The 24,303-nt window shown below is 43.7% G+C and overlaps 1 protein-coding gene across 2 annotated transcripts in view; it reads left to right on the forward strand.

Annotated features, from left to right (window-relative positions):
- Positions 1-483: 483 nt before the first annotated feature.
- Positions 484-24,303, forward strand: part of PAG1 (phosphoprotein membrane anchor with glycosphingolipid microdomains 1) — a 107,031-nt gene continuing 83,211 nt past the window's right edge. The window contains exon 1 of one of the 2 annotated variants that reach the window (XM_082046236.1): positions 484-613. The gene's annotated coding sequence lies outside the window, so the exon portion shown is untranslated. The remainder of the gene's footprint in view (positions 614-24,303) is intronic. The other variant, XM_082046235.1, reaches the window with a different exon arrangement.

The raw sequence follows: 24,303 nt of genomic DNA on the forward strand, positions 1-24,303 counted from the left end.
GGGCAGCAAACAGCGGTGGCGCCTCCACCGCTGCAGCCCTGGCCGCCGACCCCAGCCCTCCGCCCGCTGCCGGCGGGCCGCCTGCGTGCCCCGCTGCTCAGGGGCGACCGAGCCCCCTCCGCCGGGGCCGCCGGCAGCGCCGCAAGGTGGGCAGCCCGGCGGCGGCTGCCATGTCCGTGCCCTCCCCGCCCGCTCCGCCTCCGCGGAGTAAGGTGATGCGGCGGCGGCAGCCGTACCCCGCGCAGCCTCCGCAAAGGCGCGCTGCGGTGCGCGGGGGGGCGGCGGGGTTGCACTGCCGCGCTGCTAGCCCGCGGCGCCGCCGCCGCAGCGGTCGCCTCCCGGCGGCGGGCGCGGGGACATGCGCACTGCTGCGCGCCCGCTCCGCGGCCGCGCTCCGACCCTCTCCGCCTCCTCCCCTCGGCCCTCCTGCCGAGCGGAGGAGGAGGAGGGAGAAAGGGAGGAGGAAGAGGAGGAGGGGAAAGAGAGAGAGACGCGCCGCAACTTGCTGCCTCTCTTCCCTCCCCTCGCCGCGCTGCTGCCCGGCCCCTGCGGGCAGCGCTCCGCGGGAGGCAGCATCCTCGGGCGCGTCTCTCCGCGGAGCCGGCGCTTCTCGGTGAGTTGGGGGCGGTGCGCGAAGTTGCTGTGCCTGTGGGTTGCAGGGGGGTTACTGTCGCTGAGGGCGCGGGTTGCTGCGCGGCTGCGGGAGGCTGGTGGCGGGGCCGCCGCAGGGCTGGGGGGCGCGGCGGGCACCGCAGGGCTGCCCCTGTCCGGCCGCGGTCTGTGCTGCGGGCGCGGCGGCCATTGGTTTATTTGGCAGGGTAATTTGGGCAGGAGCCGTCACAGGTGCAGGGCACGGCCCGAGCGGGCAGGATCTGGCCCCCGCCGGGGTTATTGTGCCGCTCCACGGCGGCGGGGTCCTCTGCGCCTCCGGCTGCTGCCCCTTAACTCTGTTTTCATTGAAATCCCATTACGTGGTGACAGACTCCAGTTTGTTTCACTGTGGCATCTGCTCTTGGTCTTGGAAACTCTTTTAAGAGGAAGGGAGCACCCGGGGAGGTCAGGGGCTGCTTTTCAAAGCGTTGCGAAGAGAGCTGCAAGCACAAGTTAGTCCTAACGCATCGTTTGCCGTGTGTGCTGCTTGGAGCGTTTATTTCCCTTAGTGCTTCTGAGAGGGACAAGAAAAAAACTGGCAAACGGTCATACCAGAAAGTTGTGCAGCTTGAATGTTGCACACGCTAATGGACCCAATTATCTAAATAAACAAACATAGTGATTTATAGGTGTCTGAACTGTAATGCTTTGAACGATAGAGCTCTTTAACCTTTCTTTCTAATCTGTCCCTCAGAGATTTGGTTTTAAGGAGAGTAATATATCATCTGTGGTGCTGAGTACTTGAGTTGATTACATTTTTAAAAGAATGGCCTTTGAAGTAATATTGAGCCATTAAGCAACAAATGCAGAAAAAGAGAGACAGAGAAAGAGCAAAGGTAAAATTTTGGCAGAAAATATTTTCTCCTTCCTACGAGCTAATTAACTTTTTATCCTGAGTTCTTATTTTGTTAAATTAAGCTTTAAAAAAAATAAGTGCACTGTGTGAAACCAGAAGCAAATCCTCTGTAATGCAGTTGAAGTCTGTCTGCGTTGCAGTTAAATGATGATCAGAGCAGTGTCTGTTAAAGAGAATTTGCAGAAGCAAGCACTACTAAAGATAACCAGTAGGTAAACGGAAGTACCCCGTTATGGTATTTTTTTCTCTCAGAGAACACCGAAGCAGAATTTTCAAATTCCAGTGTTTCTTATTTTACATCTTTAAAAATTTTGCCTTGATAAATCTACATATATGTGAGGTGTGCAGATTCGTTATAGCAGAAGTGCTGTCCTGTACTGGAAAAGTTAGTAATTCAGGTGTTAAGCTTGTTTAACTGTGGCCAAATTCTGCAGCCTTTGGAGCATCTCCTGTAAGGGGTGAGTGTCTTTTGCTCTCGTTGAAAGAAACTGTGAGTACAGTATGCACAACATCTCTCAGACCTGAAGTGCAAGAGCATTTTTATCCTTAACCAGTATTTCAACACAAGGTTTTATTAACATAAAATCAATATTCAGGTCAGCAATGAGGATCTGCAACTTTCAGCTGAGAAGCTGATCTGAAGGCAACACATTGCTCCTGCGGGTAAAGGTTGTGGGATATGACAGCAAGCTCACCTATGTTTTGTTCAGTTTCTTCTATGAAATGTCATTTAATGAGGAAAAGAAACAGGTAATCCATTGCATTTTAAGGCACCACGTGTGTAATAAGCCTCACCACCAGGCACTTGAACATTAATATGGCTTTTGATCATGTATTGTATACAGATGACTGCTACTAGATAACTTGAGCTCTAAATTTATTATACTGTTGAAGTTATATTGATCAGAAAGTGGCAGCTGGATTTCAAGTTCTAAATAAGAAATGCTCAGTAATCTAGAGCTAATTTATATTGTAATAAGCACTGTTCTGAGGAATTCACAAGAAATGCAATTGAGTTTTCTTTAGTGGCTATGCAGTGGCATTTAGTTAAGGAACACTCTTTCCTGGGGCAGTGCAGTCTTCATTGACACACAAAGGGGTTAAATCTGTTTATCAGCTCATTGGTGCTGATGGTAAAGTACTGTAGAGTTCAATGGCTGGAACAGGACAGTCTTTTTCCTTCCACTAAGGATGGGGATGGAGAATGGAGGGGCTTTTTCAAGGTATTTCCAACACCATATCATTTGTAACTGCAAAATATAATGAAAGAGTAAGATTAATAGACCAAGAAGGCTTGAAAACATTGTTTAACACTTAATTGAAACAATAAATCATTCAAATAACATTGCCCAGGCTCTTATAGTGATGCCTCTGCTTCCAGGTGTTGAGAACATGGCAAATTTCGGGTGGGGGGTGTGAGGGTAGCTTGGCCCCAGGGCAACGGTGGGAGGGCAGGCGTGTTGCAACCTGCTGGGGTGAGGGGACACAGCATGCTGATACTTGCCCCCACCTGTGGTTTGTCAAGCTTAGGCCAAGAGAGCCCCTCACAAGTTTGAGTTTCTGCTGAAGGAGTGGCAAGTGCTGGCCCAGGCCCCGCGTGGAGCCGGCAGGGAAGATGCACTGGGTGAGGTCCCTGGTTGTACAGCTTGCAGGAAGGCTGCCCTGGCTGCTCGTTGCCCATCCCTGCATCCCAAGGATGCTATCAGTTGCAGGGCTTATGCTGTGTATAATGATGCCAAAACACTTGTTCTGGTAGGGGAAAAAGTTCAGGATGGCTTCTTCCTTGGGAATACAGTGTGTTTCTAAACATCTGTGTCATCAGAGACTGCTTATGTCAATTAAAACATGGAAAGGGCAGGCAGTGCACACTCATTTGTGTAACAATGCTGGTAATAAACTCTAGACTTTGAAATCACTGCGTTCGTGTGGGCTCTTGGAGGACCTGTAAGATGTTGCTGTGCAGATGGGGAAGCCAAAGCCTGAAGACTCATCTGCAAATTTACTGAAGGTAGTTGACATGTCCTTGGTTTCTGTTCCCCCATCTCCATCCTAATATTCCTCATGCTCTGAATTGCTGGACCATGGCTTCTCCATAGGTCACTCATGGGTGCATGTGCTGTGTCCAGCTCACCTTCCCCCCTGGGCCCTCACCTCCCGAAAACCGCATGTGCCAGGCAGGGCAGGCAGTGCTGGCAGGTGATAGGAGGTGTTCCTTCAATTCGTGGATGTGATATAGCGAAGTTTTAATTAGAGCAGTGGTGGTAGATGATTAGGGCAGATAAATACTGCCTTGTTAGAGCTCTCTTGGGTCATATGGAAGCAGTATTCATTTTAGAAAGCATGAATGAATAGTCAGTGTGAAGGATAAAGATCAGCATTGTTAATCACTCTGGAAGTCTTCCGTGGGAAAGTGTAAACTCATGAGGAAAGATACTGTCCATAAATGTCATTTAAATATTTACATAACTTGGGGATAAAATTTTGATATTGAAGGCATGTGAGTACCAAGTCATGTTGGGATTCCCGTCAGAGATAACTAGGACCTGTACTGCTAAGGTTGGTGGGTGGTGGGCTGTATTTCTACATAATGCTTTGCTAGCAGTAGTGGAGTGCTCTTCAACACCACCTGTGAAAGAAATGCAGTTATTTTTGTTGAAGTGTGGATAAAAAAATCGGAAACTTGGGAAACTACGTTTGCTTAAACTGTTGTGTTTCAGGTGAGGTTAACTCTTCACTTTTGGTGTCCCTGGGTAAGCAATATGCCAGCCACCAGTATCTAGGCCAGGGGTGTGGTGGTTGATCATCTACTTACCATTTGTGGCTGTGATAAATCTACAGGTTAAGAAAGAATGACTCTAGGTGGGAAGGGCTGGGGTTTTTTCCCCCTCATAAATAACTGGAAATGGTAGGAAGCTTTCCTGTGCTGCTCCTTGATTTTGTAATTCTCACAAAAGTTTATTTTGTCCTTTTCCAGCTCTCAGAATTTGATTCAGCCCTTGGAAAAAAAAATCTGCATGCTTTCATGTAAATGCAATGAGGATGAGCCTTTGAAAACATATCTTAGCTGATGTTGATGAATAAACAAACTTGGCCAGAGCAAATCTTTTCATCTAACTTCAAGAGCCACACTGTAATGAAGTAAATATAGATGTACTTAATGGGCTCCTTTCATCCAAATACATAACAAACCCTCTAAAGTAGTGCAAACAAATCTAAAATGGATTTCTAAGTGGCTCTTTTTTTTTTGTCCAGGAGCAGTTTAGTCTAGCCAAGCGAGGGTAGGAGCAGAGCTGGCTCCCAGAGTTGTGGAGGTGCTGGGAAGAGTGCTGATCTAAACAGCTCTTCTCCTGTGGTTTTTCTGGAAAAAAAAAAAAAAAAAAAAAAAAAAAAGACAGAAAGTGTTTGTTCCACGTGTGGTTTAAAAGACATGATTTTATGAACTTCACTCTGAACTCATCCCTTTGGAAAGCAGCCTGCAGATGAGCCTTTGAGAGGCAGGGGAACCTACATTGGCTGCTGTCTGCTCGCTCTTGGCCGCAGCCCGGCCCGGTGCCCCGTGTCTGGGCCCAGGCTGCACGGAGAGCTCCTCCACGCGTGGGAGGGCTGGCCACCCACCATGGGGACATGTGTGTGGCCTGCCACTGCTTTGCCAGGCGCGGGCTTGGTCTACAGGACGCGGGCCTCAGCTGGGCTCCTGGGTTCACAGGGTGCTTGAATTTCGTGCTAAAGGTGGCCTCAGGGCCACCGTGACAGCTGCTGTAGACACAGTCATTGAAGTCTGACTGTAGCGGTGGCGTTGACTTTGGCAACATCTTGTTGGTCGGAAGAGCTCAAAGAAGAGTTCTGCAGATCTGGATGTTCACTGCGTGGCAGTGGATTTGGTTTCATTTTGAGACATGCAGGATGGCTGTTTTCCATGACAGCATTTGTAAATAGATTAACGGCTTGGGGAAAGCGTGCCTAGCAAATACAACTGCTTGGTTTCACTGTCCTTACTTTGTGGGGAAAACCAATGCGTAATATTTGTATTTCCTATATCACAGAAAGACTGTATCACAGAGTCTTTGGATCTTCTTTTTAAAAAGCACAGTTATAAAACAGTTTTACTTTGAAGTCAAATGCTTTGTTTTGAAAAATATAAACCCTGTTGTGGAGATAAAGATCATAACTTGGTCTTTTCTTAATGGAAAAAGTTCAGGTCCATTTCATTCCATTGTGGAATAAAATTCCATTCAAAGCTGGGTGATATGCTTCTGAGAGTTTGAATATTAGACTATTTAGACAACTATGTCAGCATAATTACAGAAATTCTTCAGTATGAGCTTTTTCTTTGCTGGGATCTTGATGAGCAGGAGATACTATAAAGAATGTTTTCTCTGAGTATTGGAGGAATTCTGTGGAAGAGCTTTAAATCTAGCAGACCATTGTACTTAAAAAACACAACAGTGATTTACTGAAGTCCAGATTCAACTCACTATTTGACACCTCAAATAGTCAGACATCCAATTTAGCTAGTGTCTGTTTGTGTTGTGCCATGGGTACAGAAGTGAAACGTGTTAAAAACTGTTCAGCTTTGGATGTGTTCGTCTGGGGATTTACTCATAAATAATTGATAACCCTCTGAAACAAAATCTCTTCATTACTCCGTGGATTGCTCACCTCTTCCCTCCCACGCTCATTGTTCTCGCGGGGGAAGGAGGAGACGCTGCTTTAATGAAGGTGTGTGTCAGCCTCACTGGACCTTTTAAAAAGGTCACCCAACTAAACAGCGCAATGAAATGCATGACAAAAGATAAACATTTTATTGTCCTATGGAGATATGTGGCATTCCAGTGTTTCAAAGGAACCACTTAGCTGCTGTATTTAAGGCTTCTTTTCATCCTAGCACAGGAGCAGTGCTTATGATGAATTACTAAATCAATGACAATAATTTGCATGTAGTGCACTGCAGGATAGGACATAAAATTAAGGGCTGTTTGATGTGCAATACCAATTAAAACTCTGATATTTGGGCTTGATCTTTCAAGATTTTACTGTGGTTAACTATCCTTGCTCAGACTGTTGACTTCAATGGGCCAAGTCTTTGTGAGCAGTTATTTCTCATTTGAGCAAGGGTTTGTGTGATTGAGCTCCTGTTTACCAGACATTGAAGCATAGTGATGAATTTCCTTTCCTGCAAAAAAGAGAAGCTGTTTTACCACCCACTGACTTAATAAAGTGTATTTGAGTTGATCTAACAAAATCTAATTTTAATGGAAAAAGTGTCTTGATATAAGATCAGTTCATCTTTCTGATGACTTGATTGCCTTAGAGTTATAAGCCAAGTTCTGTAACAGTAAAGGCGCTAATACTTGCTTGCAGTTTAATAGCCCTAACTATTGCTAATGTACAGGAAATGTTCAAATCACATCATTGAGAGAGAACCCTAACAAATCTTACAGCTATTTTAATGTGAGGTTTCAGATGTTACTCTGTTTTAATTGAAAGGTGAATGCTGTAAAGGCTTTGTCAGTCTGCTGTTTCCAGATGACAGCACTTTCTATGCAGTAACTGTAAGTCCCAGAGCACTGTTCCCAGCTTTCAGCTTCAGGATTCATAGCTTAAACTCTTCCTTCTTTACCTGGCAGAAGTGTGCATCTGTGTGTTGTTTGGATTTGTACATTCAAAAAAAATACCGGTTTTGATCAAATAAAATGAGGAAAAAATTCTGAAATAATGGTCACTTTTTTTGCCTGATATTGGAGAAAAGGAGGCCTTCTCTCCTTCTTCTATAAACCAAAAGATTAAGCTTGCTTATAAAGGATTAACAGAGCTCTCTTCTGTTAATTCATAGTGGTGTAGTCGAGTGCCTGTTTCTACATCGGTGGAAAATCCATTATCAGTCAATGGGAATTTTGCAGCTGAAGCCAAAGGGATTAGAGACTCGTCGTTTGGAAGTGACTGAAGGAGAGAAAGACCTGGATATGCTTGTTGCCACATGGGTGTGAGCTACCACTGAGGTGTGGCACAGAAATGGCAAAGGAAAATCTTCAGTTGCCTCAGGCAATTTGTTTTCAGAGATGTGTGAAAGGGCTGTTGCCACTGTATGGGGCTGCAGGGACACCTTACCTGGGGTGCTGCTGAGAGCCCTTGCTACTCATGCCCAAGCGAGATGATTTCAAAGAGGAAGAGGTACATGGAGACACATGACCTGAAGTTCTCTTCTAGGGATTCTGCCATGGTGGGGAGGGTTAGTGAGGAGGTCAGATGTGCAATGGGAGCAGGAGTTAGGAAGAGCAGCAGAAGATGGGTGTGGGTTTGGGGGTGAGGGATGCAGAGGAGCACTGCTGCCAACACCATGCTCTCCTACCAGCTGTCAATCAGGGACATTGGTTTAAGAGACTGGAGTGTAAGGGAGATGTAGGAAGAACTTTCTGAAGACATTGCTAAAGAATTTGCTACTGACAATGTTGAGGGTGATATCCTAACAAATTTCATTGCTTGCAGAAGTTTATTCTTCTAATAAGTAATAGCTACTTGTCCTTCTAGTAGAGCATATAGACCAACATTGAGACTATTAAAGCCTGCAAACAATAAGACAACTTGCTGTTCCAGACTTACTTTAGTGAGTAATATTCACCAAGCAATTCTAAAATATAATTTTGTTTTCTTTTGAAATGCTGTCATAGAGCTTAGCTTAAAAGTAGCTCTGATCCAGAGCCTTGTCATTGAGAAAAGCAAGATCTTCAAGACCTCTGCTGCAATATTTGGTAGGTACTTTCCAGGGGTGGAAGCTAATACATCACAAAAAGCTATTCAGAGTAAAAATTACACCTTTTACAATGATTTGGTAGATGTAAACATATTGTTTTGATCTTTTATAATAGGCAAGATTGTGTCATTTAGTTTGGCAATTACAGAGATCAAATTAATTTCATTTTCCTTTACTCTTGTTAAATGCAAAATAATTGAGCACACATCATGGAAGGTTGGGGCTCTCTTGTTTGTAGCTTCATCATTTATTAATCTAACACACTAGATGAGAGGCTTTATAGATTTGCTTGCCTAAGGAAAAAGAAGAAAATATAGAAAGGCCAAATTAGATATGTGTGTTCTGTCTTGCACTTTGAGGTACTGTCAAATATTGTGTCATTTCTAGTATACTTTGTAAGAAAGGACACTGATTTTTTTTTCCCCCAAAAGGGTAAATTGTGACCTAATGCTTAAATGGTCTGAATAAGCTCATATTTAGATAGGCAAATTCTCTTGTGCAACTCCTCCTCCTCACACTCTTCATGTAGCGATATAACATTGTAATGGGGCACGCAGAATAAACTACAAATGAACGCGCCGTAAAAAGGTGTGTTTTGGCACTATCTTGGCCATCTTAATTGGCTGTCCTAGTTACAGGGGAAAGCGTTTGTGACGTGTGCCTTCCTCTAATTTAGGCTTTTTAGAAAATGGTGTTGGCCTAATACAGATGGCGGTGCAATAGCAGATCAGTGAGGGCAGAAGTGCTCCTTTCTTACCTTTATGTAGCTGGAGGGGATTTGAAAATTGGATATTTCTCTCCATCACTGCAGCTCCAAGTACACCTGATGCTGCCAGCCGTGGATTAGTGAAATAAATCCCTCACATTCATAGTGAAGTGGAAAGTATAAAGAACATTTTCTGCCTTTTTCCCCACCTTTTTAACGTGTCGTTTGCTAACTGGCACAGTGACCTCCATTTCGTGACTCTTGTGATGTGACTTGTCACAGAGCTTTTCTGTGTGGATTAATTTATCACTCAAGGGAATAGTAGCATGTGACATAATGCATGTGGACCTGAGGTAAACAGTTACATATAGACCACCTATAATGAATCTGTGCTTCATGTATTATCTGTTAATGCAGTATGATTTTTTTTTTTTTTTTTGCATTATTTTTCTTTCCTTTTAGTTTTATCTCTTTTCCTAGCAATGTCCTTGGTAGTCAAATGGAGTGCATACATTTGGTCACCTAGTGTTGCCAGTGTGGCTGAATTTGGGAAAAAATATTCCTGGCAATTTAGCACATGAAATTTGCTGCTGTACTTGGAAATGTTTTTATGCTGATTATGTAGATGTATGGTACAACTGTTCATTTTTGCAGGATATCTTGGTGGACAATCTGTCAAATCTTTTAAATTGTTGTTCCAGTCAATTATATTTACTGAAGTGAAAGCAAGAATTAATCTTTTTTTCTTTTCCATTCTTAACACAAGTTTTGATTTCATACTCTTGATTTACATTTACATGAATTGTGGTTTTTAGTTTGTGTGAGTGAGCCCTGAGCCCCTGTGGCTCCATCTTTAATTTTGCCTAACAAGTCCATCTCATTTCTGGAAAGCACATATGCCAGGAGTAGATTAGTGTTAACAGTCGGGTAGGTGATAGGGAAAGAAGTCATGTCTGGGTCTGGTGCATTACAATGTGGAGTCTGACCCTTAATGATGAATTGGTGGATGCTGGTGATTTTCCAGGTGATTTCTTTTATCATCCTCCTCATCAGGTTTGGTTAAAACAGCCCTAGAGAAGTACTGGAGAAAGCAAACTAGCCCAGAAGCAGAAGACTGATATCCCACTAAAATGGGAGGTCATTATTATGAGGAAATTAGCTAAATTATTTACTTGCCAGAGCAGGCAGATAGCAAATAACTCAGCGTTTGTGTGTTTCGCATTTATTCAGCACTCGGGCACGGTGTGCACAAACAGCATGGTGTGGTGGGTTCCCAACAGTCACATCCACACCTGTAACTGGGCTGGGAAGAGAAGCCTAGTCTGTGAAAAAAGTGATGGGGCCACCAAATTCCCCTGGGGGTGGTCTTGAAGGACCTGCCTGGCCATTTTCTGCCTTCCAGCACCTGCAGAGATGTTGGCAGAATAGGGCAGGTGCTAGATCATGGAGCAGTGGGAGTCTTCTCTTGGCGGTTTTCTAGAGACCCACAACCTGGAGGTTTGTCCACATCTGTGGACCACGGAGCCTGGAAGCAGTGGAGCCATCCAGCACCATGGGGCAGGGCTCAGTGCAGAAGCGAGGTGGCCTGAGGAACTGGTTGTAGCTGCCCCAGGGCACCCAAACCCTGGAGGTTTGGACCTGATGGTCAGCAGTCTGGGAACCTGGAAACCCTTGCTTGATTTTTGTCACTGCTTTGCCTCTCCCAGCTGAGGGAGTTACTGAAATACTAGTTCTTGGACAGTGATAAAACTAGCACGAGTTGTCAGTTTTAATCAGCAATAATTAATATTTTGTTCAGGAAATGCAACAACCAAGAAAACTTCCTTTCACTTGGTTTTCTGAACTAGGCAGAAATTATATGTTGTAGTGCTGTGATTCCCTGGGAAGGAGAATTTCCAAGACTTTGCAGTTTCTGTGTTCCACCCGCCACGATGTGTGCCCTGCTCCACAGAGTGGTAGTACTTTATTAAGTATTAGCTTGTATAATTAATTACACAGATGCTTAAAAAACAATTTTAAAGGGAAAAGGCTTAATTTCACTTGAGTCTGGCCAAAAAACCCTCAGGATTTTCTGTGCTTAAGCTATCTGTCAGTAGATAGCAATCAGTTTTCTGAGGTGTAACTCTGAAATGTTAGTGTTCATCACTTAATAAAAATCACACTCCCTGCAGTTCATCAGCAGCTGGCACTTTAGAAAGATTGAATAAAAAAAAAAAAAAGCGTAAAGCTTGCTGTAGGTAAATGACCAGAGCTGAGAGATTTATACTCTCTAAACAACTAGCTACTTGGTTTTATTAACACTCCAGTACCTGTGGTGTGTGTCTGTATCAGCCTGATTTTATGCAAGCTCTTGCAAAACAATTAGTGCTGTTAAGCCAGGTGTATGCTGAAGCTGAGGAGCGAGGTTTTGGTGGCTGGGAGAAGTCAGTGCTGCTTTCTCTTCCTGCAACCGGTGTTTCAGTTTCACAGTAGAGGAGTTTTCTGGCTGAAGGCACACACTGCAAACTTAAACTTGCCTTTTTCTCACTCTTGTGCATGGTCCTCTCCAGTGGATTCTCATCTCTCAGCCCTGGCAGTGATGGGTGTTTGAAGACGAAAAGGGTTAACTTCCAAAAGCATAGTCTGGCAATTTGGTGCCTACATATGTTTCAATTAGGGGATGCTGATACAGGGCAGATTGTAAAGTGGAGCTTGCAGGAGGATGTGGCCAGTGTAGGACTGAGGGCCATGGGACGTTTGCATGCTGACAGGAGCCTGGCTTCTGGTGGGGCAGCTATACCTGTGTCTGGCCCAGCTGATCAGCACTGTGTCCAGGGGCTGTCATTGTTGGCTCTGATATGGAGGGCAGCTAGGAGTTATCCCACATCCAAAATTTGAATTTGTGAGCAGCAGGTACCAGGAGCAAGGAGAAATGTGGAGTCCTTCCCCTGGGGAGGAAAACCCCAGGCACCACTGTGTGCTGGGGGCTGACTGGCTGGAAAGCAGCTTGGCAGAAATGGACCTGGGAGTCCTGGTGGACACGAACATGAAATTGAGCCAGCAATGTGCCGTTGAGGCAGAGGTGGTGAACGGTGTCCTGGGCTGGATTAGACAAAGCATTGCTAGCAGGTGGAGGGCGGTGATCCTCCCCCTTTATTCAGTAGTGGTGAGGCCACACCTGGCATGCAGGGTCCAGTTCTGGGTTCCCCAGTACAGGGGAGACATGGACATACTGGAAAGAGTCCCATAGAGGGCTATGAAGAGGATCAAGGGACTGGAGCATCTCTCGTAAGAGGAGAGGCTGAGAAAGCTGGGACTATTCAGCCTGGAGAAGCCTCAGGGGTAATCTCAAAAAAAAATACCTGAAGGGAAGGCAGAAAAAAGACAGAGCCAGGCTCTTTCCAGTGGTGCCCAGTGATGGAACAAGAGGCAGTGACTGAAAACTGAAGTATCAGAGGTTCTCTCTGAACATGGGGAAACACCTTTTCACTGTGAGGGTGACTGAGCACTGGCAGGGAGGTTGTATCCTTGGACATATTCAAAAGCCATCCAGACATGGTCCTGGGTAGCCTGCTCTCAGTGTCCCTGCTTGAGCAGGGGTTGGACAAGGTGACCTCCAGAAGTCCCTTCCAACCTCAACTCTTCTGTGATTCTATGTTAGCACCAACTATGCTGTTAAGCAGCTGTGCTGGATGGGTGGTAGGGCCACCTCTGTGCAACCCTCTTTGCAGACAGTCTGTTTTCTAGAGAGCCTGTTCTGAAAGAACAGTTCTCTAGTTTGTTCTTTAAAAATTTGAAAAAGATTCTCCATTCTCACCGAAAAAAAGGATAGCAACATATTCTTGGTACTTTATGTTTGCTTCTCAGTTCACTCCCACTTTTTGACCTTCAGTTTTTAAAACTGAAAATCTCTTACATGCTCCCTGGGTTGTACAGCAGGGATGCAGTATCTGTCATCATCTCCTGTTCCTGCAGAATGTGTGCAAAAGAGGAGTTAGTTCATCTCTGTGCTGACCACAGATGTGAAACATAATGAACAGGCTCATTCTTTGCAGTGACTTGAACCTGTAAACGTTGGAAAAATAGTGCTTATTGTGCAAGCCTCTTGCTGTTTCTAAATATTTCCTTTCCTGGTTCTTACTAGCTCTGTTTCCAAGCCATTTGTCGCTATCGTTGTGTCCCATGTGCCTCCATGGAATGGCAGACGAGGTGCTGAGCTTTGCTGTCATACTAATAGGCCTTAAGCGGTATCATAGCCAAGACTCAAGGCAGGAGACTTCAATCAACATAAGCCTACAGAGAGGGCTTTTGTTGTAAACCACAGCGGCGCGGTGTGCCACGGCGTGTTTCCTCCTCCTGGCGAGTTAACAGCTGCCTGGAAACAAACCCCACCAAACGTGCTGCATGTTGAGCCCACAGGAGCAGTGGAACTGTTACCGGTGACCTTAGCCTTCTCATTTTGGCTTGCAAGCTAATTTTGTATTAATTAAATGTGTAGCTTTAATCTTTGTCAATGGGGAAGCAACAGTGGAGTTATCGTATGACTATTGATGTCCAATTTGTATTTATCCCCTGACTCTCTGTTTGCAAAATAAAGATGAAAGCATGTTCATATAAATGTATTTTGTATTCAGGATTTTTGAAATTCACAAAGAGCCTGATCTTAGAAATACTGGTGCTGCCTTCTCAGTGTAAATACTATTGCTCTAGTGCAGTCCTTGGAGACCACAGGGGGCTTTCCGTGTTAGGGATGAAGTTTTTTGAGGCGAAAGAAGAACAGTCTTAACGTAAGTTGTTTGATTTTCCCAAGAGAGAAGGAGCATTCCCATTTTATGAGAAGATGAAATCCAAGCATTTACACAGGTCCTCCCCAAATAAAGGCATGTACGAGGGCTTAGGTACCATTTAATTTTGAATATGCTTGCAATACCAGAGCCTTCAAAAGGGAAACAGCTGCATGTGTGATAGAGTGGCTAAGACCTCAGTGAACTGTAAAATGGGTGAAAATTTCTTTCTCTAAAATCTGACCTGGGAAGCAGATGTAAAGCAAGGTAGGAACAGGTTTAACCAAGAGAGATATTCCTTCCTATAGAAAAGAGATTTCGTTCTGTAGTTTTGGTACTTAAAGTGTGTGTTGTGTGAAGAAAAATGCTTGGGAGGATATGAGTTCCTACATCGTTTTGATTCATTTTAAAATGTTTAGGAAGGTTCAGAAACAAACCTTTTTCGTAAACAAAAGGTAGCAAAAATTGACAAGCAAAACTGTACATGAACGATAGCTATTGAGAAGATTTCCATGATAACTGAAAATGTAGGTTTCTTATCGCTTTGAAATTGGCATGTTCACACCCTGTTGTGGCTTCAGAGGAATTATACAGGCAAACTCCTGCTGCAGAGAGGTGAATGCATGGATGAAGTGACACTTGGTGCTACATTTGCTCTTTATTATACAAGAAGTATGCTTTGGTTTAGTTTTGCTCATGTAAAAAATGTGACACTAAAACTGAGAAGAAATACTCTGGTATTTTTTTTTCCTGTTGCATATTTTATTTGCCTTATACTGCACATGTGGCATGAGCAGTGAACTCAAGAATTATACTTCTGTTGCACTAAGGCAAATTTACCATTTGTAATACAAAGAAAACACACACCAAGACTTCAAAGAGTTTCAGAAAAGGTCTTAATTATGTGTGTACATATACTGTCTTTTAACTTTTAGGGCTTTTTAGTTACTGAAATACCTTTCCCACAGCTGAATAACAGCAGACTAGTCGAAAACAGGAGAAAGTCAGGAGGGATAATAATATCCTCAGACTCGTCATGGGAGGCTGCTTAAACACATTGTAAAAGTCACATAAGGCGTCTGCATCTGTATATGAGCAAGCAGAAACAGTGGTCTGCTGAAAGCACAAACGTTAGGAGTTACTCAGGCTACAAAGATATCCTCAAGCATCTGCCTCTAATGACTCCAACAATAAAAAGCAAACAAACAACAACCAAAAAAGCCCCAAACAAACAAACAAACAAAACCCAAAAAACCAAAGCCCAGCCACACTGTGTTGAATCAAATGCAAACTGAACATGAAGGTCTGAAAAGGACTTTGAAGAGCAAAGAGTCTGTAACATAAAAGTAAATTATGGACTGTGTATATATCTATAAAAAGGCGGATACCTGTAAGAGCACTGGTGGGCATGCAGGATCACCAGGCAGGATATCAGAAAAATGAGAAGCTAGTTGAACTGGTAATTGCAGGGGAATTTGGGCAGGTTCTGCATATGGTAGTGAAGATGAAAAGGTGTCAGACTGCCAAGGTATCACAACAGAAATGCTGAAAGAAGTTGGAACTGAATACAGAGGTGTCACCGTGTGTTGTACAGAGCACAGCCAGCGCTCTGAAGAGGCAGCACCACTGACAGAAAACATGCCATGTGCATGGATGCTGCAGGTGTGATTTGTGAATCTGTGCACTGGATTTCACTTAAAAAAACCCACAAAATTTTTGGCCAAAAGCGAGTGGTGATTTTGAACAGGTTGACAGGGACAGTCCTGAGAGGGTGTGATCTCCCAGGGGGACATTTTCTCTCCTCAGCCCACTCCAGCTCCTTCTCTTTGACTTTTGCTGCTTTGCCTCCAGGTGGGTGGGCACAGTGGTCCTCCTGCCTTCAGTTCCTGCTCTCCTGCCCACACACTTGTAACTAACTCCACCATCTAAGCCCATCCTCACCCAAAACTAGCTCATTCTCAGTAAGATACAAATCTTCAGCTTCTCTCTGATTTGTGAAAGCAGAGAAAAATAATGGGAAAAATGGGTGCTTGGCCTTTTTGATATTTCATGAGAAGGCTGTATTATTTATAAATAATTTATGACTTCAAAGCTACAGACTTTCTCCCCAGGTTATATGTCTTGTATAACTGAACTGTATGATTTACCTTAAATTGCCCATCTGCCATGCATCGTGAATCTCTTTACAGCCCTGTTTCTCCTCTCCTGTATGGCCTTCACTCGTGGATAAGAGATTTGCATAAAATGATTTCTTCATGTAAATGCGATCAGGCTGCGGCTCCAGCATCTTGTTATAACACATGTGCCAATCCCCTTGAATTGGGCTAGCGTCTAGCTCGGTAATTGAATCTGTTTGTTGCTGTAGTTTCGGGAATTAGCGGGGAGCAGATGCATGTGCTGATGTGCTTTTACTGCAGCCTTCGTAGCCTCACCTTATCCTAAGGCTTCTTTGAAAAAAAAACAACAGCGGGTGGGGGTCAGGATGGGGGTCGGCAGTGCTGCAGCTTAGGCGGGGGGCTGGAGCAAGAGCCAGGGGCTGAAGGGGCTCCCCAGGGACACCCCGGTTATCTTCACTGGCCCTGAGCTGGGCAGCCAGCCCTGTGGGGACAACCCGCCCAGGGCCAGCACAACCAGTGTAATTAAAATGGTGCATAAGCCAGAGAGATAAGGAGCTCTGGCGTTTCAGTTGGTGTCATTCGGGCCATGACATGGGGCCTACCAGGGGTGTGTGAGATGCCGCAGCGTGTGGAGCTCCTGCCTGAGAATGGAGCTATCAAAGCAGCTCACAGGCCTTTCCTGCACCCCTCTGCTCCCAGTGGTCTCAGCCTTGCATTTGTATTTTTTCTTTACCCTCAGTGTTTTTGGCTGAACTCATTCACTCATGGTCTCTTCTCCCTGGCCTCACTTTCCTTGCTCTGCTTGATTTCTCTTTCCAGCTCCTTTTGTAGCCATCTTGTCCCAGCTTCTGCCATCTGCCTGGCACCTCCTTGTCTCCCCTTTACCTGAAGCATGAATAAATGAAATAATGAGACAGAGACCGGTCATCTCAATTACTTTGTGTATGTATGTGTATGTGTATGCATATGTATGCTCTAACCTACTCCCTTGTCTCTCATTTTTCTGTCCTTTCCTACAGCAGTCTCTGGAGGATGGGATTATCTTTTGGTGTGTATTTGGCACATTGATGCTGCTGCAGTATGAATGGCATTGACTAATATTATACATCTTTTGAAAAACTAGAGCTGTATTGTAGCGTTCATTTGGGCTGGTAATACCCAACAAATTACTGCATAGCTTAGCTTGTCATTGCTGTCAATAAAATGTTTTCCTGCATTCAGGTTGTCGTTGTATAGTTTTATATTTTTGAAGTTGGAAAGGCAAAGAAAATACACTACAGCCATTAATAATTATGTGATGTTTTTATACTAATGCTAGTGTGTTCTGAATAATGGTTTATGGGAAAGATGTTCTAATTCAGGTAATGGTGATAGTATTTTGATCAGGTGTGTAGTAAGTGCAGAAGTTGGAGGGTATTTATTTTGAAGTCTTCTCCATCTTTCTATAATTATCAGATAGATAATACGAACTTGCCAGATCCAACATGCTAATGATTGCCTTACAGCTTTTAGAGAGACAGAAATTATACACTAGCTGTGTCTGAACGAGATTCTGCTTTGGTAGTGTAATAAAACTTACAATACTGCGCTCTCTTGCCATTGCATAAACATCTATGAATTTGTTCCTGGCCTTTCAATACAGAAAATAAAGAAGATGAAGCTAAATTTACTTTAGGAGTACTCAAACAGCTATTGATGGCTTGGGAATGCTGGTTTATCAATAGTAGATGAACTGCTTTGCTGTTGTCTGACACTTTGTAGAGGTGTTTCATGAATCATTTTCAGATAAAAGGTAAATGCTCTTACTGTCCAATTTTACTCCTTTTAAATTGCTACATTTTTCAGTGTTGTCTGCAGATTTCCTGAAGCAAGTTCTCTGTGGCTGAGATGCAAGGTATTTTCTTAGCGAGATGCCTTTTTTTGAACTGGCTCTGAACTGTGCTGCCTGATTAAAGTCAAGTCTGCTAAGATTGTAGCGTGCAATGATTGTCTGCTGTGCTCTGTGTTCCTCGGGCAAGTTAGCGCTGGTCTGTGCTGGGCTGTTGGAAGGAAGGTAAAGAGAACTGTGTTTGGATAGTGTTTTTAAATATATCATGTGCCCTTGGTGCCTTGCAGTTGGGTCTAGACTAATGGGGAGATAGCGCATTTTGGCTGTTGGGCCACTAGCGATTTTATTAGTTGTATCTTACTGTAACTCACTTGTAAAGGAATAATTTGCAGCCCACATATCCCTCTGTGATGAAGAGCGTTTTTTCCAGTATCAGTTTTCTTCTAAAATGTGGTCGGTATGGGAGGTTTCGACAGAGGTACATGGAGACCTTCAGTCTTTCATACTTGCTACCATCTCCTTGGGACTGTGTAGGCAAAGGAGTAGTCTGAGGTACTGTGTCAGCCTTCGGATGAAGAAGAATAAAAAAAGCAAAAAGTGGTAGAAGCAGTAGCAACAATATTCCTCAATCTGCAGGGTATCATCTAATCCCTAGTTAATATAAAACACTCCTAAAATTACCCAACCCTTTGAAATTGGTTTCTTTGCTTCAGAAATAAGTGGTGCATCCCCAGGGCAAAGGGTGATGTGAATTTACTGGGATATTACTGCTGAAAGGTCCCTGGAGATACAAGACAGGAACCTCACTTCTTTGTTTGCCTCAAGAGCTTTGAACCAGACCACATGTTGGTCTTCTCTGCAGGGCATGGGGAAGTTCTGGGAGAAAACATTTATAAACTTATTCTGTTTGGTTTATTCTGAAAATCCATAAATTAGATACTGCTATTAATAGTGTGTGTTTTATACTGGTTGGTGTTAGGAGATGAGGCTCAGATTCTCCCACGCTTCTTTCAAGGTGTATATAGTAAACTCTTGCTGGATACTTTTTTGTATTCTAAGTTTCTGTGATAGCTGAACTTTTCTAGCTAAGGTGAGGACTGAAATATATGTTGCCCAATGGTTTAAGGGTGGTTTGGGCTCAGAAACCCCAGTTCATGGGAATGTGTAATACCAGGAAATCGGCTTTTATGTTTTTGGATGACAGCTGCATATTTTCTTGCCTTTCCTATCTCCTCTCCCCCACCCTGGATTTTCCCTTGAACTTGCTCTAACTGATTATGTGAAATTGAACTTCATTAGAATGACTGCATCAAGCAGCAATGAAGTCTCCTGCATGCACTTTTGTTCCAGTAGCTAAGAGGCTGCTGTTGACATCTAAGTGTATTGCTGAGTTGCTTTAAAAACTACTTCCGTACTGGGTCATGGGAAAGGTTTTCAGTGCAGTATTTTACCCTGATGCATCTATAACTCTAGGGGCAGCCATCAGCAGCACCACTTCTGCAGCTTTTTCAATAAAGAAATAAATCTCACAGTTATTTTTCCTGGGCTCTGCACACCAGATCCCTGAATTAAAATGCACAAAGAGAATGCAGCACAAAGGGAGGGTGGTTGTGTACCTACCAGTTACCATGGAAATAATTAAGGGTATACTTAAATTAGTGGACCCAGGAGCCCTCAGATCTGGGGATACTATAAGTGTGACCCATCAGGGTGAGCCTGGGGCAGGTGTCCCCCTCTTCTTGTCTCTCTTCCTCCCCTGCAGCGTGGTTTCTGCAGGAATGGCACCTGGGTGTGGGGTTCAAAGGGAGCTGCCCACACTCTTGCTTTGCTTGCCAGCCTCCAGAAACCTGGGAAGGGATGTAGTGACATGAGCACCTGAGTATTTCTGGCAGGTTTTGAAACCTGTGTTTACTTCAGCGAGTGGTTTTTATCCTTCAGTCACAAGCACCAAAAAGATCTGGCTACCTGTCTTGCTCGCCTCTTGTGCAGTCTGCCAGTGTTGTCCCTGTCTTGTCCAGCAGAAGCTGAGGGTCATTTATTCCACCCTCATGGTTGTATGTGAGGAACAGTAGCTGTGCTGGAGGCACTGCAAGGATGTGGGACATCAGTGCCCTGCAGAGCTGTAGCTGGCTCTTCACGGTGTCCAGCAAATGCTGGGTGGGAGAGACTACAGGTCTCCCTGTGGCAGACCCTTGAGCTGTTGATATGTCTAAGAAAGACAGTTTGAACAAAATCCATAGCTTGTGTAGATTGGTATTGCATCCTTAACACAGGCACAGAACATTATTGTTTCATGTTTTGAACAAGCTATACTGTAATATCAGTCCGTTTTATTACTGTTCTGTGCTATTGGTGCCAGCAGAGCTAAGAAATTAGGTAAAGCAAAAGGTACGTTCTAGCCCATTTGTCCCCAGAGTGTATATTTTACTGTGGCTGCATACCTGTGCTCCTTCATGGACTTGGCTCTGGTCTTTTCTGACCTTCTTCTTTTGACTAGACCTGTTCCTTTTTCTCATAGGTTGTTTGTCTTTTCCTAAGCCTTATTCTTTCTTTGCCTCACTTTCACCACGCTCCTAGGTGTATTTCCCTCTGTAGCCACTCTTCCTATCTTAGCAATCTGTCCATTTTCTCTTTTTGCCCAAATGGACTTGCGTTACTGTCCTGTCTTTCACTTGACTCCGCGTTGTCACCAGCCGCCCATGCAACTCTCAGGTCTCTCTGGCTCCCCAACCAAATTTTTTTTGCCTATGCTTATCCATCATTTTCCCCGTATATCTCTCGGTCCCAGTTTTCCCCTCTTTTCCTTCCTCTTCTCTCATTTCCTTACTCTTGTTCCTCTTTTCACAGGATTATGCCTTTGCCATTTCAGAAGGCAGTAAAAAGCATCTCTGACATAAAGCTTTTTCCTAGGTCATGTCAACTCCCTGCTTCAAAGAGAAGAGATACTTGAGCTTCTCAAAGAAAAAGGATGCCAAGACCTTCTAACTTGGGCAATGAAAAGTACTTTGGCTTTATTTTCAGATACATGTGCATCATTTTAATGGAGATACCCAAAATCATATTTAGTGTGAGGCTGCATTTTTTAACCATTGAAACTGGCTCTGAGCAAGGGGAATTGCCCAACAGCTGTGAGAAGCAGCTCTGCTGCCAGCTTCATCTCTGGTATTCATCATCAGGAAATGCCATTACAGTCTTCCAATTCCTTTTTCTCAACATGGTGACAAATATGTAGTCTTGGGAAGATTTGATAACGATGCCACAAATTTTACAAGGCTCCTGGTAGAGTCAGTTGTCCAAGGAGAAGCAGATGCATGAGCAGTGAATTGCTGCCTGTGTTGCTGGCTTGTGAGAGTTAGTTGAGTGAGAGCCCCACTTTGGAGCTGGACATTGTTTGGGAGTCCCTTGATGGTAGGACTCTGTGTGTGTGTGTGTGTATATATATCCTAATCATCCGTGCTCCAAGGCTAGTTCTATATATGTAAATCAAAAAAATAAAAGACACCTCACCAATTGCAGGAGACTGTATCACTGTAGCCTTTATGTTTTCTAGAAGGGTCAGACTGGGAAGCTGGCACCCAGAAGACAGTTGGTGATGCTGCAGAAAATTTACAACTGTAGAAATAGATTTTTGGATTTTAATGGGTAAACTCAGAGAGCAGTTCTGCCAGGCTTATATTGTACAAGATCTGTCTGTTGTGTTGTACTTTTCCCCAGATAGTAAAAGGAAGACATGATCCCCAGTGACTTAATAAGAATAATTCTTTCATGCTGGGGGAAAAAAGTGAAAGGAAAAATGAGCTACATAAGATTTGTCTGTGACATTTAAAGACTAAATCTGAGTTTGTCTGAGTAATTTATCTTTGGATATTTGCAGGAGGGCGAGCAGGAGAATATGAATGAGTGTATCTCAGTTATGTCTGAGCTTCCTGATAGATGAAGAGAATATTTTGGTGACTCCATCTGGCTAGAAGGTCTATCTGTGTGATCTCTTATCTGGCAGATGGTAGATAACACTAGGAGGAGTCCTTTGATTATCAAAGCATGGGAATTACTTCAGTGCAGTATCACCCTGAGACACGATCTTCTTTCAGAGTGACAGGTGATGTTTCTAGGATGTTAGAGCTGATTTACCCCTGCTGCACTGAATGTGTGTACGCCAGATTTTCTTCAGCGATATTAAAGCTATCCACTTTCTGTACCTGTTGCTGGTGAGGAAAGGAAAATAGAGAGTATGCATGTAGAGAATATAGCAAGTACAAAGGAACTGAAGGAAAAGGATGTGTTTATCAACGTCATTAATATTTGTTTTACAGTCTGCTTGGATTCTTGGAGTTTTTATGAACTACTTTTTGAAACATGTAAAATATGATTAAGATGACATTAGTTGAAGTCTTTTCTGAATGTAGAGGTTCTTTTTCAAAGAGTGTAGTGGTTTTTATTTCCCACTACTGTTGGCTTTGTGCTTGCACGTGTTTGCAGTATCCCATTGAGCAACCTCACACTTCTGTCAAGACTTCTCTTTGCATCATGCAATGCTGCAGGTGAACCTACCAGCACTCTTGCATGCAGGCCTTCCTTTAATTTCTAAGAATAAGATTCAGCTTGTTCTTATGAGAAGTAATGGAGCCAATGTTAGCCTTCTGTGAATTGCCTGCCACTTTGGCATGTTACTTGCACGTAATTGTCAGAAAGCAGCTACACGTGTCAGTCCTTGCTCAGAGGTAGAACAGGAGAGGACTCTGCAGCCGTGGGAGTCGAGGTTCAGCTGGGTTTCCTCTGGGGCCTGGGGAAATGTGGGCTGAGGAAGACAGTCTGTATCTTTTTCTGCACTGGAGTATGTTCTGGTCCATAAGAGGAGAGTCCACATGGCACTTTTGGGGGATGGCTGTGTTTCCAGCAAGCAAGGTTGGAGCACTGTGTTTTTCAGCCTGTGCTTGTTTCTTATCTGCTTTTCCTCACAGTTGCACATCACATAGAGTCACTTGAAATAAGTTTGTTTTCATCAGCTGTTTGCTGGTGAAAGGGCTGGAAGGAATGTGCTATGAGGAGCAATGGAGGATTCTGGGTTAATCTGGTCTGGAGGAAAGGAGGCTGAGGGGTGACCTCATTGTTCTCTACAGCTTCCTGAGGAGGGGATGTGGAGAGAGAGGTGCTGGTCTCTGCTCCCTGGGATCCAGTTCCAGGACATGTAGGAACGGTTAACAGCTGCAACTGTCAGGGAAGGTTCAGACTTTACATTAGCATTGGCATTTCTTTACTGAGAGGGTGGTCAAACGCTGCAACAGGCTTCCTAGAGAGGTGGTTGATGCCCCAAGCCTGTCAGTGGGTAAGAGGTATTTGGACATTACCCTTAGTAATATGCTTTAACTTTTGGGCAGCCCTGAAGTGGGCAGGCAATTGGACTAGGTGATCATTGTACGTTCCTTCCAACTGAAAAAGTCTGTTCTACTCTAATGTTTTAGAGTCTGGACACTGGCTATGCCGTGGAATTCACCTGTGCTAATGGTACATAGCAGACTATGAGGTTAAAAGCAATGCCTGTGAGAGCCTATGTGCCTCAGTCACCACTCCCCTTGTGCTGGAGGAGAAAGTCTTGTGAGGGGACCTTTTCCTACATGCAGATGGTATTTCCTGACTTACCCATGCTAGTCGTTGCAGATCAGGATAGAAAGTTAGTGGTCTGCATCACACCTCCATCCAAAGTCATAAAGATGTGTAGAGGTCATCTTTGTTGGTAGGAAATACTCACGTAGGGTATCTCACTGTTTATCCATATGGGTCATATTATGTACGAACTTGCCTCTTTTACCTCATAGCTATTATAGCCTCATCTGTGACATTAACTTATGTTTGTACAAGCAGTCAGTGCTTTGTTCCTCAGAAACCCGAGGCAGATGAAGAACAGTCAGGTTTTGGGGGTGAGATGAAGAATTACCTTCTGTGGAGTTTCCTTGCATAATTCACAGATACATCTTGTTATCTGCCCGATCACTGCCTGTTTCATGTCACCTCTTGCTCAATTTTGGTTTTCAACATGAAATTCTTAGTCATAGCTCATATATATCTTCAGGAAGTGCCATTATAGTAATCTTACTGTTGGTCTTTTGTTGTCTTTTGGTGCTTAATACTGAGAGGACACTGTAAACATTTGAGGTTCCAAATATCAAACCTCAAGATCCTGTTAGGGCAGCAGTTGAGTTACTCTACAAGCTTTGATTAAAATGGATGTGTTTACTGCTTCTTAAATATTTCCTTTGTTTTACAGTAATTTTTGTAAAACTTTTCCTGCCTTAACTAACTTTTGTAAATCTCCTTATCTGTTAATACCCTAACATGGCTGTGTGTAATTGATATTTAATGGAGTTTTGATCTTCAGTGTGATTCCTTTGGCACTCTTTCTGACTTTTTTTCTCTTTGCTATTCACATTGGCCACCTGAGACACTTTCTAATTTTTTTTTTTTTTTTGTATAACATTCAATTTGATTTTGTAGTTGATAGCATTATTATTTTATCAAATAACCTGATAAATTGTTACAGCAAGACTACTGCAGCAGCAGCCAAAGCACTGATGCTTTCTAATGGCGCACTTTACCTCTGCTCTATTATCGCTGCCCATTTCATTATTTGCAA

Source organism: Streptopelia decaocto (genome assembly GCF_964273445.1).
Source record: "Streptopelia decaocto genome assembly, chromosome: 2".
NCBI lineage: Eukaryota > Metazoa > Chordata > Aves > Columbiformes > Columbidae > Streptopelia > Streptopelia decaocto.